The following is a 15,780-nucleotide window of genomic DNA, read 5'->3' as shown; positions in this document are numbered from 1 at the left end:
GCTATTCGTCCACGACACTCAGACGGCCATAGACACGGGTTCCCAGGTAGATGCTGTGTTTCTTGACTTCCGCAAGGCGTTCGATAGAGTTACCCACTGTCGTTTAATGAACAAAGTAAGAGCATATGGACTATCAGACCAATTGTGTGATTGGATTGAAGAGTTCCTAGATAACAGAACGCAGCATGTCATTCTCAATGGAGAGAAGTCTTCAGAAGTAAGAGTGATTTCAGGTGTGCCGCAGGGGAGTGTCGTAGGACCGTTGCTATTCACAATATACATAAATGATCTTGTAGATGACATCGGAAGTTCACTGAGGCTTTTTGCGGACGATGCTGTGGTATATCGAGAGGTTGTAACAATGGAAAATTGTACTGAAATGCAGGAGGGTCTGCAGCGAATTGACGCATGGTGCACGGAACGGCAATTGAATCTCAATGTAGACAAGTGTAATGTGCTACGAATACATAGAAAGAAAGATCCCTTATCATTTAGTTGCAATGTAGCAGGTCAGCAACTGGAAGCAGTTAATTCCATACATTATCTCTGAGTACGCGTTAGGAGTGATTTAAAATGGAATGACCATATAAAGTTGATCGTCGGTAAAGCAGATGCGAGACAGATTCATTGAAAGAATCCTCAGGAAATGCAATCCGAAAACAAAGGAAGTAGGTTACAGTACGCTTGTTCGCCCACTCCTTGAATACTGCTCAGGAGTATGGGATCCGTACCAGGTAGGGTTGGTAGAAGAGGTAGAGAAGATCCAACGGAGAGCAGCGCGCTTCGTTACAGGATCATTTAGTAATCGCGAAAGCGTTACGGAGATGATAGATAAACTCCAGTGGAAGACTCTGCAGGAGAGACGCTCAGTAGCTCGGTACGGGCTTTTGTTGAAGTTTCGAGAACATACCTTGACCGAGGAGTCAAGGAGTATATTGCTCCCTCCTAGGTATATCTCGCTAAGAGACCATGAGGATAAAATCAGAGAGATTAGAGCCCACACGGAGGCATACCGACAATGCTTCTTTCCACGAACAATACGAGACTGGAATTGAAGGGAGAACCGATAGAGGTACTCAAGGTACCGTCTGCCACACACCGTCAGTTGGCTTCCGGAGTATGGATGTAGATGTAGATGTAGATGTACATGTAGGTATCAATGTGGGACGTACGTCGAACGTATCTGTTAGGACAATGAACCGTGCACGGCTCGCTTTTATCCCATTTATTGTTTCCGCGCGACCGCTACGGTCGCAGGTTCGAATCCTGCCTCGGTAATGGATGGGTGTGATGTCCTTAGGTTAGTTAGGTTTAAGTAGTTCTAAGTTCTAGGGGACTAATGACCTTAGATGTTGAGTCCCATACTGCTCAGAGCCATTTGAACCATTTTCGACTCATGGTTCGTCCTTGTTATTACACTGTCACTGCTGTTAGAATCGTCTAGTTCGTCGTGCAAGTGGTTGTGGAACTCTGTGTAGTTTGTGTGAGTTTGACTGACAATTTAAATGTTGTCGGCGCACTGGCTCTGAATCAGTCGGTTGTGTTCTCGTCAGATAGTCAATGGGTGGCCCGACTGCCTGTCTCACCTAAGCGAGCGTTAGTGTTTGAATTCCAGGACGACCCTCGAACATCTGAGCGCCCTTGGGTGTATTGGCCCCCCTTTTCAAAGTTTTTCTTGTTGTTTGTACTTGTAGCGCTTCTAGCCTATTTTTTTTAAATTAGCGTTGTTTTACTCTTTGGGCCTTCAGCCTAGTTTAAAGAACTGTTTTATGTAAGACCTTAATTTTTTAAAGGTTTGTAATGTTGTTCAATCTTAAGTGTTGGGCTTCAGCCGATTATGAGTTGTTGTGATCTTAAGGCCTTCAGCCTAGTTTAAAGAACGGTGTCAAGTAAGGCCTTTGGCATTTTAAAAAATTTTAATGTTGTTGAATTTTAAGTCTTGGGCCTTCAGCCGATTTTTAGTTCGAGTTGTTCCTAAGGCCTTCAACCTAAATTAAAGAACTGTTTCACGCAAGACCTTTGGTATTTACGAAAAATTAATGTTATGGAGTTTTAAGTGATAGGCCCTCAGCCGATTTGAATTTAACTTGTTACTTCAGCCTAACTAAAGAACTGTTTTAAGATAAGGCTAGCCTTTAAAATTTCTGATTATGCTTGCGTTTTAAGTTATTGGCCTTCAGCCGTTTTTAAATTAAAATGGCTTTTAGCCGGTAGTTAAGTCCCACCGACTAAAGCTGTTTGTTTAAAAAAAAATTTTTTTCGGCTCTTGTAATGTTTGATCAAACAATAAAGTTTTACGTTTGAGTGTAACTGACAGCCCATTATGTTGGCCCCTTTCTACAATTTATACTATCTGTCCTGTCCTGCGGGATTAGCAGGGCGTCTCAGACACTATGGTGAAATTTGGCGTTAATGGCCTACGGGAGCAAACGAGCAACGCGAGTGCCTTTGCCAACAGGACAGCATCACCTGCAGCGCCTCCCTTGGAATCGTGACCACATCCTGGATCGTAGACGACTGGCGAACCGTGACTTGCTCAGTCGAGCCACGATTCGATTTGGTGTTCGTTGGATGGCAGGGTTGGAGTGTGGCGCAGATCACAAGAAGCCGTGGATGCAAGTTGTCAACAAGGCACTGTGCAAGCTGTTGGTGGCCCCGTAATGTTGCGAGGCTGTGTTTACATGGAATGGACTCAGTCCTCTTGTCCAACTGAACCAGTCATTGAACGGAAATGGTGATGAAACTTCCTGCAAGATTAAAACTGTGTGCCGGAGCGAGACTCGAACTCGGGACCTTTTCCTTTCGCGGGCAAGTGCTCTACCAACTGAGCTACCCAAGCACGACTCACGCCCCGTCCTCACAGCTTGGGTAGCTCAGTTTGTAGAGCACTTGCCCGCGAAAGATAAAGGTCCCGAGTTCGAGTCTCGGTTCGGCACACAGTTTTAATCTGGCAGGAAGTTTCATATCAGCGCACACTCCGCTGAAGAGTGAAAATCTCATTATGGAAATGGTGAAGTTCAGCTACTTGGAGACCATTAGCAGTCATTCACGGATATCATGTTCCCAACCGATGAAAGAGTTTTTAAGGATGACAGTGGCCATGTCACGGGGCCACAATCGTACGCGATTTGTCTGAGGAAGAGTGTGGACAATTCAAACGAATGATCTGGCCACCCATCGACCATTTTTGGACACAATAGAGAGATCAAAATCCTGCACTGACAACACTTTCGTAATTATTGACGGCCTTAGAGTCAGCATGGCTCAATAATTCTGCGCGCGCTCCCGACAACTTGTTGAGTCCATGTCACTTTGAGGTGCTGAATTACGACGTGCAGAAGGAGGTCCGACACGCTGATAGGAGTTATCCCACGGCTTTTGTCGTTTCAGTGTGGTGGGCCCGCTCATTACCCCATTACCCCATTACTCATTATAGTATAACAGGGTTCGCAAACTTACGTTTAAGGGGGAACGCGCAGTTTATGAAGTAAAGTCACCACGGCCGCATTAACCCTTTCGCTGCTACAGAGACGTGCTCCCCGCATTCCGCGCTGTACGCGATTTTGTCATCACTGCACTGCTCGCCTGTGCAGACACATGGTGTTCCGACTGCTTTGACACACATAACATTCGATTTCACAAAAACTATTTGGCCCAAAAATTTGATTTTTACACAACTTCTTGACTGATACCGCCCCCCCCCCCCCCGCCCCCCATAAATGACTTAATTTTATTTCGATGTTCAACGCAGTTATTGTGCAGCATTAAATGTAGTAAACCACTGCACGAAAGTCTGAAGAGTTTACAGAGGTAAAGGTCCATAGCGTATACTTTCCGTATGGTCGATTTTAGTTGCCACAATGATGAGAATGAAATGTGGACAAGATACCTAAATTCCATATAAAATTTACTGTATAACAATATCTCATTTAAGTACCAGATAGGTATCGTATGTAATATTGAGAAATATTCCGTCTTTCGCGACTGTAATAAAAGTTTTATTTATACCAGAGTCATTTCGCTTTATTCTAAAACGTTCTGATTAAAACAAAGTTGGCGAAGTACACAAAACTGAATTGTGGACGTAATAAAACATAGAAGCTAAAATATATTGTCAGTGAGGCGCAGTGTGCAAACAATTTCTGTTTGTGACAACGGACAGCAAATACTTACCAAAACATAGATCAGTAGACGAAAACATTGAATATGATGATGTTGCCAAAGCAGCGAAGCAAAGAATTGCGTCAGACAATCAAGTAGCTCTGCAACGTACGAGCCGAAATTCTGCTCTAAATAATACTTTTAGTACTGTCGCAAAAGAATATATCTCAATATGAATAGTAAAACAGCGACTGCGGAAGACAAGATATACATGAATATTGTACATGTGCCTTTTCATTGTTTTTAATTGTTGTGAAAAGAAATATTGGAGGACAAAATTAGAAAAACCGAAAACTTATTATGATTATAATGAAGAGACAAAGCATTAGAAATTTCAAAAAATTACATTCAAACGAATAAAATTCATGGAGTAAGACACTTCAGCCGGCCGAAGTGGCCGTGCGGTTAAAGGAGCTGCAGTCTGGAACCGCAAGACCGCTACGGTCGCAGGTTCGAATCCTGCCTCGGGCATGGATGTTTGTGATGTCCTTAGGTTAGTTAGGTTTAACTAGTTCTATGTTCTAGGGGACTAATGACCTCAGCAGTTGACTCCCATAGTGCTCAGAGCCATTTGAACCCATTTGACACTTCGATATTGTTTTTAAATAAAGAAAATATTAAGCACTAGACTAGGTTTGGACTCAGAACCTTCCACCTTGCAACTACACACCTTAACCATTATGGCAACGTGGCTTGTCATTTAACAGAATTCCTGGAGGACTCTAAACACTCACGCAAAAAACCGACAAACACTGTTGGCGAGACTAGGAATTACTCATGTTTCGTCGAAATACAATAGGAAATAAACAATTACCACTGTTCTTTACTGCAAAAAAGCGGTTTGTGAGAATGATACAAACACCTTTCCTTGCTATCACCTGAATTAGAAGGCTTATTGCTTGTTTGATTTAATTAAGTAATAGAATATGAAGCAATTGTTATAAAGAATGCTTCTTCCAAACTTTCTATAAAACAAAGTCTGCTATCAAGACATTGCTTTTGTTGAATTACTTTATTTATGACTGAACGTTTCTAAAACTGAAGACACTCGTCTGTGCTCTGCACTGCAGTCGAGCTCTGGCAACGGCGTTCTCTGTTCATTGGTTGACTGTGTTTTGTGACGTCAGATGCTCAGAACGAACATAAACTCGGCCGCCGTCGTAAATGACGCGCACTATAGTCCCGTAAGACTTCGAGCTTGGCACACATTTGCACTGAAGGGATCGCTGGCCTTCATCACCTTCGTTATATGCGTACTGTCTCTCCTGCCGGACATGTCTGCAAGAATAGACACCACGTGTATAATATTTAAATATGTTAAGGTGCGTACACGCTGAGAGCGCTGAATCGGAAAGGATGCGCCAGTTGTAGGTACATGAATGGAAAACTGCGCTGTCCAGAGAGCTCTGGGTCCAAGGAGTTCCGCCAATCACCGGTAGATGGTAAAGGCGTCGTTTCCATAGATGTGATTGCCCAATTCTTGAGAGTCAAGGTAGTTTCTGGAAACCCAGAATCTACTATGTAGGAATCAACATGGATTCCGGAAACAGCGATCGTCTGAGACCCAACTGGCCTTATTTGTTCATGAGACCCAGAAAATATTAGATACAGGCTCCCAAGTAGATGCTATTTTTCTTGACTTCCGGAAGGCGTTCGATACAGTTCCGCACTGTCGCCTGATAAACAAAGTAAGAGCCTACGGAATATCAGACCAGCGGTGTGGCTGGATTGAAGAGTTTTTAGCAAACAGAACACAACATGTTGTTATCAATGGAGAGACGTCTACAGACGTTAAAGTAACCTCTGGCGTGCCACAGGGGAGTGTTATGGGACCATTGCTTTTCACAATATATATAAATGACCTAGTAGATAGTGTCGGAAGTTCCATGCGGCTTTTCGCGGATGATGCTGTAGTATACAGAGAAGTTGCTGCATTAGAAAATTGTAGCGAAATGCAGGAAGATCTGCAGCGGATAGGCACTTGGTGCAGGGAGTGGCAACTGACCCTTAACATAGGCAAATGTAATGTATTGCGAATACATAGAAAGAAGGATCCTTTATTGTATGATTATATGATAGCGGGACAAACACTGGTAGCAGTTACTTCTGTAAAATATCTGGGAGTGTGCGTACGGAACGATTTGAAGTGGAATGATCATATAAAATTAATTGTTGGTAAGGCGGGTACCAGGTTGAGATTCATTGGGAGAGTGCTTAGAAAATGTAGTCCATCAACAAAGGAGGTGGCTTACAAAACACTCGTTCGACCTATACTTGAGTATTGCTCATCAGTGTGGGATCCGTACCAGGTCGGGTTGACGGAGGAGATAGAGAAGATCCAAAGAAGAGCGGCGCGTTTTGTCACCGGGTTATTTGGTAACCGTGATAGCGTTACGGAGATGTTTAATAAACTCAAGTGGCAGACTCTGCAAGAGAGGCACTCTGCATCGCGGTGTAGCTTGCTCGCCAGGTTTCGAGAGGGTGCGTTTCTGGATGAGGTATCGAATATATTGCTTCCCCCTACTTATACCTCCCGAGGAGATCACGAATGTAAAATTAGAGAGATTAGAGCGCGCACGGAGGCTTTCAGACAGTCGTTCTTCCCGCGAACCATACGCGACTGGAACAGGAAAGGGAGGTAATGACAGTGGCACGTAAAGTGCCCTCCGCCACACACCGTTGGGTGGCTTGCGGAGTATCAATGTAGATGTAGATGTAGATGTAGTTTGCCACGAAATACACTCCTGGAAATGGAAAAAAGAACACATTGACACCGGTGTGTCAGACCCACCATACTTGCTCCGGACACTGCGAGAGGGCTGTACAAGCAATGATCACACGCACGGCACAGCGGACACACCAGGAACCGCGGTGTTGGCCGTCGAATGGCGCTAGCTGCGCAGCATTTGTGCACCGCCGCCGTCAGTGTCAGCCGGTTTGCCGTGGCATACGGAGCTCCATCGCAGTCTTTAACACTGGTAGCATGCCGCGACAGCGTGGACGTGAACCGTATGTGCAGTTGACGGACTTTGAGCGAGGGCGTATAGTGGACATGCGGGAGGCCGGGTGGACGTACCGCCGAATTGCTCAACACGTGGGGCGTGAGGTCTCCACAGTACATCGATGTTGTTGCCAGTGGTCGGCGGAAGGTGCACGTGCCCGTCGACCTGGGACCGGACCGCAGCGACGCACGGATGCACGCCAAGACCGTAGGATCCTACGCAGTGCCGTAGGGGACCACACCGCCACTTCCCAGCAAATTAGGGACACTGTTGCTCCTGGGGTATCGGCGAGGACCATTAGCAACCGTCTCCATGAAGCTGGGCTACGGTCCCGCACACCGTTAGGCCGTCTTCCGCTCACGCCCCAACATCGTGCAGTCCGCCTCCAGTGGTGTCGCGACAGGCGTGAATGGAGGGACGAATGGAGACGTGTCGTCTTCAGCGATGAGAGTCGCTTCTGCCTTGGTGCCAATGATGGTCGTATGCGTGTTTGGCGCCGTGCAGGTGAGCGCCACAATCAGGACTGCATACGACCGAGGCACACAGGGCCAACACCCGGCATCATGGTGTGGGGGGCGATCTCCTACACTGGCCGTACACCACTGGTGATCGTCGAGGGGACACTGAATAGTGCACGGTACATCCAAACCGTCATCGAACCCATCGTTCTACCATTCCTAGACCGGCAAGGGAACTTGCTGTTCCAACAGGACAATGCACGTCCGCATGTATCCCGTGCCACCCAACGTGCTCTAGAAGGTGTAAGTCAACTACCCTGGCCAGCAAGATCTCCGGATCTGTCCCCTGTTGAGCATGTTTGGGACTGGATGAAGCGTCGTCTCACGCGGTCTACACGTCCAGCACGACCGCTGGTCCAACTGAGGCGCCAGGTGGAAATGGCATGGCAAGCCGTTCCACAGGACTACATCCAGCATCTCTACGATCGTCTCCATGGGAGATAGCAGCCTGCATTGCTGCGAAAGGTGGATATACACTGTACTAGTGCCGACATTGTGCATGCTCTGTTGCCTGTGTCTATGTGCCTGTGGTTCTGTCAGTGTGATCATGTGATGTATCTGACCCCAGGAATGTGTCAATAAAGTTTCCCCTTCCTGGGACAATGAATTCACGGTGTTCTTATTTCAATTTCCAGGAGTGTATTTACAGGGTGGTGCACGAAATGTGTTAGCAATTCTTTCTTTCACAATTTACGACGCACATTAGATATCCCGCTGGGGTCTCTAAGGCAGTACCAGCAGAGCTTGGAAAAACAAATGAGTTACGAAATGACGTGTAATTCACGATACTGCCGCTAGGAGGCTTGTAAGCAGCAAAAGCTGACAATGGAAGACTGACGACACAGCAACGATCGGCAATTGTATTACTTTTTCATGAAACGGAAAGCCTTGTTGTGACTCAGAGGCGTTTTCGACAACAGTTTGACACACGATGGGTCCCTTGCAAGAAGACTATCCACAGGTTGTACGATAATTTTTTACAGGAAGGAACAGTATTGGAAGCGAAGCGACCTCGGCCTAAGCCTGCTTGTTCGCCGGAGAATATTGAAGCGGTACGAGTTGCTGTACAGAGAAGTCCCGGGAAATCGTGTAGAAAGGCAGCAGTGCAACTGGGAATATCCAGACGCTCCATTCAACGCATTCTTAAAAGTGACCTCCATAACTACCCATACAAGATGACCTGTGCACAGAACCTCACTGAAGAACACAAGCAGCAGAGACTACTATTTGCTCAGTAGGCGGAGGATAGGGAAGAAACTCTCAACAACTTTTGGTTTTCAGATGAGGCGCATTTTCATTTAGACGGTGTGGTTAACAAACAAAATGTATGCTTTTGGGCCACTCAAAACCCACAAGTGCTTCATGAACGACGTTATGCTCCGAGGATTACAGCGTGGGCAGCAATTTCCAGTCACGGAATTACTGGACCCTTTTTCTTTGAAGAAACTATGAACAGCGAGCGTTATTTGAGCATGCTTCGCAATAGCTTCATTCCACAGCTTCTTGCTACTGCCGTGCCCTTCAACACGCAGTGGTTCATGCAAGATGGAGCAAGGCCACATACTGCAAACACTGTGTTGGAGTTTTTAGACGAGCATTTCGACATGCGGATCATTTCACTCAGGTTTCCAGTTCGCTTCAATGACGGACAAAATTGGCCCCCCAATAGACCAGACCTCAATCCATGTGACTTTTTTCTTTGGGGGCACCTAAAGGAAAAATTTTCCCCACACGTCTACGTGATTTAACGGAGCTCAGAAGACTTATTCTTCAAGCTTGCAGTGAAATTACGGACGACATGTGCCGTAGGGTAACCACTAACTTCAGTGTTCGTTTGAAGGAAGTGGAGATATTGAGCATGTGCTGAGTTTGAACAAATCTCCATGAACGGCTCTTCATTGTAGAATATGTTCCTTTCAGATTGTATTGACAATAAAGTTTATATTCAAAACCAAATGGTAACACATTTTGTGCGCCACCCTGTATAAGCGGTAAAGGCAAAGGTTCCTCGTAAGTCAGTCTGCTATAAAGAAAAATTGTATCTAAATCTCCATAGCGGTTCCTCAGACAAGGCTGGACATACAAAGCGCAGCGCACAGAAGATTTGTGTTTGTACAGAGAAAGAAAATGTAATAAATTATTTTTGTTTACTTAATTAAACGTGACTAGACTTACATTTTATATTTGAATGCACTACTGCATATCTATTATGATTTTGACAGATGCTGAACCTACGTCCATATCTACATGTATAGGACTATTCTGCAATTCACAGTTGAATGCCTGGCAGTAAGATCATAGAACTATCTTCAATCCCTTTGTCTGTCTTTCAACTCTCGAACAGAGCACGGGAATAAGGAACAGTTAACTCTTTCACTACTAGCTCTTATTTTATTTTATTACAATGACCATTTCTCCCTATGTAGAGCTACAACGAAATATGTTCGCATTCTGAGGAGAAAATTGGTGACTGAAATTTCATGAGATCCTGCCGAAATGAAAAACGCCTTTGTTTTAATGATTGCCACCCCAACTTGCGTATCATATCAGCTTAAAGATATTACAAAATGAACTATCCTTCTTTGAACTTTTTCGATTTTGTCCGTTAATCCTGTTTGTTGCGGATCTCACCCCACACTGCAGTAATGTAGAAGACAGACAGACTTAGTGCAGGCAGTCTCTTCAGTAGACCAGTTGTATCTGCTGTCCCAAAAACTCGCAGTCTTTGATTCACTAATCCCACAACATTACCCATGTGACCATTCCAGTTTAAGTGATTCTTAATAGTAATCCCTAAGGATTTAACTGAATTTACAGCCTTTATGTTTGAATAATTTATCATGTAACCGAAATTTTGTGGAGCCCTTGTCGTTCTCGTGTGGATAGCTTCATACTTTTCAATATTTAGAGTCAGTTGTCACTTTTTGCACCATACAGGTTGAGACGTGTGTGGCTCGTGTTCGTGCCATCTCTTATTTAAAATCTTGTTTTTTTTTTTCTTTTTACCGTACTGCCACCTCGTTATGGTAATTTGCAATTACTGGTGTCACTGAATTGTTACCTTGCCAGCCCATGAGCGGCAGCAGCAGCGCTTGTCGACACAGGCCCTGCCGTATCTTTGCTGGACTGCTATGTCTTCACGGTCATCGTGTGTCATCCACTCAGTTGGAACGCGCCAGCAGTGGAGCTCGGTCCTGGCAGTGTTTGGGTTGGCACGCGGCAGAAGTTCAGTCGGTGTATGGCAGCAGTGAGGTCAGGACCGCCATGACTCGCCCGACGGTTGCCGACACACATGATTTGAGTGGGGACGACTTGGGTTGGCCGTCGGTCGGTCGTCTTGTCCGTCGACGTGTATTTGGCCGGCGATCACTTATGGGTTGACTGTTTTTTGTTATGGTTTTAGGGCGCAGAACTGCTACGGTCATTATCGGCCGGTCTATGACTCAGGAAAAGGTAAAAAAACAAAACTGGAAATCAGCAGCAATGGGAGCGAAACTCAAACAAGTGGGGAAACTAAAAACAGAAGGAAAGCTTTAAAAAACCACTATGGGAGGGGGATTGTTTGTCCCCAAAAAGAGCTTCAAATGACTGACGTCATCACACTGGCACTAATATACTCGAGAACGCGATCAGCTGAGCGCGTGTTATCTGCTAAAATGGAAGATGTATCAGGCGACAGCTGTATTGGGAAGTGTCGACCAATGTGCGTGCCATAGAAGATCAGCACGACGACATAAAACGCTCCGTAGATCGGTGAAGGGAATCATGCGAATAGCAGGCTGAAGAAGAGAGACTGCAGCCTTGGCCGTTATATCGGCCGCCTCATTTCGAAAGATATCAACATGTCCTGGGATCCAGAGGAACGCCACAGAGACGCCCCCCCAAGTGGAGCAAGTGGAGGCAGTCCTGAATCCGGTGGACCAGAGGGTGGACAGGGTAGAGAGCTTGGAGACTAAGGAGAGAGCTGAGAGAGTCTGAGCAGGTAACGTACTGTATCCGCTGATGGCGATGGATGTATTGGACAGCCTGGAGAACAGCGTAAAGCTCAGCAGTAAAAACCGAACACTGGTCGGGAAGCCGAAATAGATTGGGGGTGTCGCCAACAATATAGGCACTCCCAACACCAAACGATGTTTTTGAGCCATCAGTGTAAATAAATGTGGTATCCTTCATTTGTGCACATAGAGCAGCAAAAGCCCAACGATAAACAAGAGAAGGGGTACCATCCTTGGGAAACTGACAAAGGTCACGGAGCAGGCAGGTCTGGGGCCGGAGCCAAAGAGGTGCTGTACCCCAAGTTGTCAAGAAAGTCTTAGGAAAGTGGTTCAAATGGTTCAAATGGCTCTGAGCACTATGGGACTCAACTTCTGAGGTCATTAGTCCCCTAGAACTTAGAACTACTTAAAACTAACTAACCTAAGGACATCACACACATCCATGCCCGAGGCAGGATTCGGACCTGCGACGGTAGCGGTCTCGCGGTTCCAGACTGCAGCGCCTAGAACAGCACGGCCACTTCGGCCGGCCTAGTAAAGTGCAATGAAAGAGAATGTGGCAATTGACGGAAGATGACTCCCGGTGGTAGTAGGGAGGAAGGGCGGCCTGCATAACCTAAATCCAAGGAGGCGTCGAAAAAAATGTTATGGGCCGGATTAGCATAATGACTCAGAAGGACAGCTCGCCGATTGGACAGCGGAGGTTCAGCAGTCTCAGCATAAACGCTTTCAACAGGGCTAGTGTAAAAAGCTCCATACACTAAACGTAATCCACGGTGGTGGACAGAGTCGAGACGCTGAAGAATAGACGGCCGAGCAGAAGAGTAGACTATGCTTCCATAGTTCAATTTCGAGCGCACTGAGGCGCGACAGAGGCGGAGAAGGACCACTCGGTCCGCTCCCCAGGAGGTACCATTCAGGACACGGAGGGTGTTGAGGGATCGCAGGCACCGAGCCGAAAGATTGGAAACGTGGGAGGACCTGCACAGTTTTCTGTCAAACATAAGACCCAAGAATTTAGCGACGCCCGTGAACGGAAGGTTGACAGGGCCTAGATGTAAGGAAGGCGGAAGAAACTCCGTACGACTCCAAAAATTGACACAAACGGTCTTACTGGGAGAAAAGCGGAAACCGGTTTCGATGCTCCAAGAGTGGAGGCGATCGAGACATCCTTGAAGACGTCGTTCAAGAAGGCTGGTCCATTGAGAGCTGTAGTAGATCGCAAAGTCGCCCACAAAGAGGAGCCCGAGACATCAGGAAGGAGACAATCCAAAATTGGATTTATGGCAATGACAAACAGTACAACGCTCAGCACGGAGCCCTGGGGTACCCCGTTTTCTTGGGAGAAAGTACGGGAGAAAGTAGTGTTCACCCGCACTTTAAATGTGCGCTCTGCCATAAATTCACGAAGAAAAAGGGGCAGCCGACCTCGAAAGCTCCAAGAGAACAGCGTGCGGAGGATGCCTGTCCTCCAATAGGTATCGTATGCTCTCTCCAGATCAAAAAATATTGCTACTGTTTGGCGTTTCCTGAGAAAATTGTTCATGTTATAAGGGGAGAGAGCAACTGGATGGTCAATGGCAGAACGATGCTTTCGGAAACCGCATTGGGCAGGTGTTAAAAGACTTCGGGACTCCAGCCACCAGGCTAAACGGCAATGCACCATACGATTTAAAACGTTACCTACACTACTCGTGAGAGAAATGGGGCGATAGCTATTGGGGAGATGTTTGTCCTTTCCAGGTTTCTGAACAGGAACGACGATAGCTTCCCGCCATCTTCTGGGAAAAGTACTGTCGGTCCAAATTCAATTATAGAGGCGAAGGAGGTAACACAGACGATGGTATGATAAATGCAGCAACATTTGGATGTGGATACCATCCGGTCCTGGGGCTGAAGAGCGAGAAGAAGAGAGTGCGTGTTGAAGTTCCCGCATGGAGAAAACAGTATTACAGCTTTCGCGATTTTGAGAGGAGAAAGCAAGAGATCGCACTTCCACTGCACGTTTCTTAGGGAGAAAAGCTGGAGGGTAATTTGAAGAGCTCGAAATCTCAGCAAAGTGTTGACCCTTATGAGTTAGAAATTGCGACAGGGTCCACTAATGTATCATGCGCGACAGTGAGCCCAGAGTCCGGGGAGAAACTAGGCGCGCCAGATAACCGTCGAATCCGACTCCAAACTTCCTAGGAGGGAGTGGAGGTGTTAAATCAGCTAATAAAGAAGTCCCAGCTTGCCTTCTTGCTATCACGGAAGACGCGACGGCATCGCGCACGGAACTGCTTATAGCGGACACAGTTGGCCAAAGTAGGATGGTGTTTGAAAACGCGAAGAGCACGCCGCCGCTCATGTATTGCCTGACTGCATGCCTCATTCCACCAAGGAACTGGGGGGCGCCGGGGCAAATCTGAGGTGCGAGGTATTGAACGTTCCGCAGCCGTAAAAATAAGTTCTGTAATATGAGTGACCTCATCGTCGACGCTAGGAAAGTAACGGTCATCGAATGTCGCTAGAGACGAAAAAAGTGTCCAATCGGCTTGGGCAAACTTCCAGCATCTTGGGCGCATATTCGCCAGTTGTGGCTGCAATCTAAGGACACATGGAAAGTGGTCACTCGAGTGTGTATCAGCAAGAGCGAACCATTCGAAGCGCCGAGCTAGGGGAACAGTACCGACCGAAAGGTCCAAATGAGAGAAATTTGTCGTAGAGGCGGAGAAGAATGTAGGGTCCCCAGTGTTCAGGCAAACAAGATCCGCTTGGTGGAAGACGTCTATCAATAGTGAGCCGCACGGACAATGACACGGAGATCCCCAAAGCGTGTGGTGGGCATTGAAGTCCCCAAATAGGGGGGCGGAAGCTGACCAAGTAGATGAAGGAGATCAGCTCTTGCCATTGGTGTGGAAGAAGGAATTTATACAGTACAAAGAGAAAATATGTATCCAGAAAGGGAAAGACGGACAGCGACAGCTTGGAAGGAAGTGTTTAAGTGGATTGGGTGATAATGGAGAGTATCATGGAGAAGAATCATGAGTCCTCCATGGGTTGGAGTGCCTTCAACAGAAGGGAGATCAAATTGGACGGAGTGAAAATGGGGGATAACAAAGCGGTCATGGGGATGCAGCTTAGTTTCCTGAAGACAGAAGATGACTGGCGAATAGGAACGTAAGAGGATCGACAATTCATCCCGATTGGCTCGAATGCCGCGGATATTCCAGTGGATAATGGACATAGGGTGAACAGAAAATGGAGGAATGTGACCAAGGTTGTTCTCAACTCAACGACTGCTCAGAGCCGGCGATCGACAGCGTGGAACGGCATCCACCCGAAGGCAGAAGATCCTGATCCATAGGTTGTTCAGGAGCAGCTCCTGCCACCAGCGACCGGCCAGTTGATCGGCCGCCAGCAGTGCGCCTCGGCGACACAGAAGACGGCCGAGGGCGGCTACCACCAGGTGGTGCTGTAGATGAGACACGCCGTGGCGGAGAAGGAGAGGAACTGGGTTTCTTATTAGCCTTCTTGGAAACAGGACATTGAGAGGAAGGAGGAATCGATGGTGGCGAAGTCGGGGTACGTAAAAATTCTTCACGAGTAGCCTCTTTTTTGGGAGTGTCTGATTTTGGGGCTCGGGATTTAGCAGAACCCGATGAAAGGTGAGCCACAGAGTGAGCAGGTGAGCGTGGGGAGGTTGAACGGGCGATCTCTACGCTGGCCGACCTGACGACCGTGGCACTAAAGGTGAGATCACAAGTCTGCGTGGCTGCCTCCTTTGTTGGCCGAGGAGAGGCAAGAACAGTGCTGTATTTACCTGCGTGAGGCACAGTGGGCTTTCGACTGGCGAATAACTTTCGAGCAGCAAAGGTCGACACCTTTTCCTTCACTCTGATTTCCTGAATGAGCCGTTCGTCTTTAAAAATGGGGCAATCTCTAGAGGAAGCAGCGTGGTCACCCATACAGTTGATGCAACGGGGGGATGGAGGAGGACAGGCACCCTCATGGGCATCCTTGCCACACGTAATGCATTTGGCGGGATTGGAACATGACTGGCTGGTATGATTGAACCGCTGACACCGATAGCAACGTGTAGGGTTTGGGATCTAAGGGCGAACG

General features: G+C 47.0%; 1 protein-coding gene across 1 annotated transcript in view; it reads right to left on the bottom strand.

Moving 5' to 3' along the window:
* The window catches only part of LOC126424906 (cytochrome P450 4g15-like), a 165,794-nt gene that overhangs the window by 110,472 nt on the left and 39,542 nt on the right, over window positions 1-15,780 (bottom strand). The gene's annotated exons all lie outside the window — the stretch shown is intronic.

This window comes from Schistocerca serialis, chromosome 10 (genome assembly GCF_023864345.2).
Source record: "Schistocerca serialis cubense isolate TAMUIC-IGC-003099 chromosome 10, iqSchSeri2.2, whole genome shotgun sequence".
NCBI classification, from domain to species: Eukaryota; Metazoa; Arthropoda; class Insecta; order Orthoptera; family Acrididae; genus Schistocerca; species Schistocerca serialis.
This window is presented reverse-complemented; position numbering and strand designations above follow the sequence as displayed.